General features: G+C 41.2%; 1 pseudogene; it reads left to right on the forward strand.

Annotated features, from left to right (window-relative positions):
- The first annotated feature begins 3,926 nt into the window (after positions 1 to 3,926).
- Positions 3,927 to 4,195, forward strand: LOC106146651 (annotated as a pseudogene).
- Positions 4,196 to 4,225: the final 30 nt, after the last annotated feature.

Below are 4,225 nucleotides of genomic sequence, written 5' to 3' on the forward strand. Positions count from 1 at the left end.
CAGGCAGGCGCTTTTGCCACTGAGCTAAATCCCCAGCCCCCAAATGGATGTATGTTTATCACTATGTGTTTCCTACAACAACCATTGAGAACAGTTAGTGATTATTCAGTTGGTCACCATGTACAGCTCTATTTATTTTCTTTAGAAGCCACTTTGAAGATACCAAAGCATAGTACAACAACTATTGATAATCTCCCACCTCTTCTGTAACTCACTATTACTTGTCTACTTGTTTTCCTGAGAAACTATCTTGTAGATAACAATATGTAAAACAATAACCATTGATAATTTCCTACCACTTTGTAATTTGGTAAGCCCCCTTCCTATTACTATGTTATCCTTCTTTTACTCTTTAAAATAAAAAAAAAAAATAGAAAAATCAGTGAAAATAATTGATTCTATGAAAACCTGAATAAACTGATAAACATCTATCTAGTGTAAGAGATACCACATCAAGACAAAAAATTTATGCAAATAAGTGAGTTCAGATAAAACAGACTTTTTTTTGGTCTTTCTGAGACAGGGTCTTGCTATGCAGTTCAGGCTGGCCTTGAGCTCACTTTGTAGCCCAGGCTGATCTTGAACTCACAATGATCCTCCTGCCTCAGCCTTCTGAGTGCTGGGAGTGATGGGATTATAGGCATGCAAAATAATTTGCCACACCCGGCAAAACAGACTTCTTAAGAGACATAATCTACCAAAGCTAACTTGAGAAGAAAAATATGACCTGAATAATCATAGAAATTCATACATATATTTATGTATCTAAAATTAAATACAAAGTTCATTTATTTTTTATTTTTTTGGTACCAGAAATCAAATTCAGGACCTTGTGCTTGCCAGGCAGGCAAATACAAAGTTTTAAAAGAAAATTTTAGGCTTAGACTTCTTCACAGGAGAATTCTACTAACTTCTAAGAAATAATAATCCTAGCCAAGGGTAGTGGTACACGCCTGTAATCCCAGCATTTGGGGATTTAGCTCAGCGGCACAGTGCCTGTCTGGCAAGTGTGAGGTCCTGAGTCCAATTCTCAGTACCACCAAAAAAAAAAAAAAAAAAAAAAAAAAAAAAGAAGAGCAGAACCAGCATTTGGGAGGCTGAGGCAGGAGAATCGCTGCAAGTTTGAGGATGGCCTGGACTATACAACAAGACCCTGTCTGAACCCTTCCCCAAAAAGAGAATCATTATTAGCCAGGCACTGTGGTATCCACCCATAATTCCAGCACTCTGTAAGGCTGAGGCAGGAAGACTGCAAGTTTCACCCCAGCCTGAACAAGTTAGTAAAACCTTCCTCAAAATTAAAAAACAGCCAGGGGTGGAGCTCAGCGTGAAGGCCCTGTGTTCTATCTCCAGTACCACCCAAACCAACAAAAAAGATTATTAAGTGAGATTCACGAGTTGGCTCAACATGTGAAAAGCAATCAATGTCATGTACCACATCAGTAGCCAGTGTGAAAACCAAAAGGTCTTAACCCCATGCACAGGTGGGGAAATCAACGCTAGACAACATCCAACCCTTGACAGCAACTCCTAGCAAACGAAGAATGGAGGGTCATGTCCTGTCATCACCACTTTATGTAGTTCGTGCTGGCCTCGAACTTCTGGCACTTTTCCTGCCTCAGCCTCCCAAGTGTTGGGATGATAGGCCTACACCACAACCAGACATGATGTTCTATACACAAAGTCTCAAAGGCTACAAAATAAACTACCATAACTAATGAGAGTTTAGCAAGTTTCCAAGTACAAACTCTATGTAAAAAGTCAGCTGAACAACTGAAAACTGAAAAAAATTAAAGTAGCATTTATATTACCAAATAAGATACACAGGAATAAATATAAACAAATATGTGCAAGACTTATACAGTGTAGCCTACAAAACATGGCTGAGAATAAAAGGCTTAAATAAAATACAACACTTTGACCATTACCTCACTTACATCCAAAAATCAACTTGAAATGGATCATAAAACCAAATGTACAGTTTACATATAAATCTTCTGGAAGAAAAATGTGTCAGGAAACCCTGCGTTCAGCCAACAGTTCTTAGGACATGGTCGAGAATCAGATTGGTGGCTGCCAGGAAGCAGGGGTGTGGGACTGACTCCTATGACACAAAGCAAGTTATTGGCGTGAAGACAGCTGACAGTATGTCCAAAAAGGCTGCACTTATGGTGTGTATCTTATTTACCAAGACCCTGTCTCAAACAATAAAAGGGTTAAGGATGTAGCTCACTAGCAGAGCACTTGCTCAGCATGGACAGAACCCTGAGTTGAGCTCCAGTACTGAAAGAAAAAGAAATGCAGGGCAGAGCTCAGTCTGTGGACACTGCTCAGCTGTCAAGTGTGTGCCTGAGTTAGTTCCCCAGCCCACCAAAAATGGTAAAAACATAGAAAAATGGACAACAAATTTGAATAGATATTTCTCCAGAGAAATGGCCAACAAACACGTTAAAATGTCCAAGGTAACTAGTTACTAGAGAAATGCAACTCAAAACCTCACAGTATGGTAGTACACATCTGTAATCTCAGCTCCTCTGGAGGCTGAGATGGCAGGGGGTCACAAGTTAAAGGACTGTCTGGGCAACCTGGTGAGGCCCTGTCTCAAAATAAAGTAAAATGGGCTCAGTACTCCCTAAGTTCAATTCCCAATATTGGGGGGGGAGAACCACATTAAAACCACATTTCATACCTACTAGATTGGCCACAAATACTCAGTACTACGCTAGTGGAAATGTAAATGGTGCCTCACTGTAAAAAAGTTTTGCATTTCCTCAAAAACTTAAATACAGAATTAACATATGATCCAACAGTTCTACTCCTAGGTATATATTCAAAAGAATTAGCTAGGTGTGGTGGTGCAAGAGTGAGGCAGGAGGACCGCCTGGAGTGCAAGGTCAGCCTGGCCTACACTGTGACCATCTTAAAAAAAAAAAAAAAGAACTGAACACGTGCTCATAGCACTACTCACAACACCCATGTAGGAGTAGCAGGACCACTCACAGCTCACCACAGACCAACTGAGTGGACCGAGCCACAAAAAGCAATTAAGTACTGATACTATACACATGAATGCACCTTGAAGGGTTGCGGAGTGGAAGACAAAAAGGGTCACGTATGGTATGATTCCCCCACATGAACTAGCCAAGACAAGGACGTTCATGGAGACAAATCAGACTAGCAGTTGCCAGGACGTAGGAAGGAGAACAAGGAGTCATTTCTTCAGAAACCAATGTTTTTCCGGGGTGATGAAGCTTTGAAAATTAAAGAGGACTGGGGATTGCACAACACTGTGAATACATTAACAGTCACAGAATTATTCATTTTATTTATTTATTGTCTTTGGGGCTGGGGATTTAGCTCAGCGGCAAAGCGCCCGCCTGGCAAGCGCAAGGTTGTGAGTTCGGTTCCCGGTACCGGAGAAAAACCAAAACCAAAAAAAAAAAAATGTATTTATTTATTGTCTTTTTGAGACAGGGTCTCACTAAGCAATTCAGGCTAGCCTTGAGCTCACTGTCTAGCCCAGGCTGGCCTTTAGCTCTCAACAATTCTCCAGCCTCAGCCTCCCAAGAAATTATCCATTTTAAAAGTGATTATGTGTATGTTACATGAATTTCTCCCAGTGGCCAAGGGTAGGTCCATGGCAGAATGCTTGTCTAATGTGGGTCAGGCAGGCCCTGGGTTTGCTCCTCAGCACAAGAAAATAAGCACATCTGTCAGTCCAATGAAATGTTACATAATCATTAAAAATAATGAGGGCTCTTTATATTGCATAGGAAGGTTACCAAAATAATGTAAGTGGGGGGCTGGGGATTTAGCTCAGCGGCACAGCGCCTGCCTGGCAAGAGCAAGGTCGTGAGTTTGATTCCTGGTACCGGAAAAAAATAAAAAACAAACCAAAAAAAACCAAAATAATCTAAGTGAAAAAGGCTGTAGAATATATTACACAGGGGAATATTTTTATAAATGAGTACTTACTTAGAAACGCAACCTTTTCTGCTTCAGGCTGCCACCGAGTGCGTGCCCTTGCCTTCAAGCCTAACCATGTCATCACACAAGACTTTCAGAATCAAACGATTCCTGGCCAAGAAGCAAAAGCAGAATCGTCCCATTCCTCAGTGGATTCGGATGAAGACTGGTAATAAAGTCGGGTACAACTCCAACAGGAGACGGTGGAAGGACCAAGCTGGGACTGTAGGGAGCTGCACATGAGCTGCGGCACATTTAC

This window comes from Chinchilla lanigera, unplaced genomic scaffold (assembly GCF_000276665.1).
Source record: "Chinchilla lanigera isolate Chin_1 unplaced genomic scaffold, ChiLan1.0 scaffold00088, whole genome shotgun sequence".
Taxonomy (NCBI): Eukaryota; Metazoa; Chordata; class Mammalia; order Rodentia; family Chinchillidae; genus Chinchilla; species Chinchilla lanigera.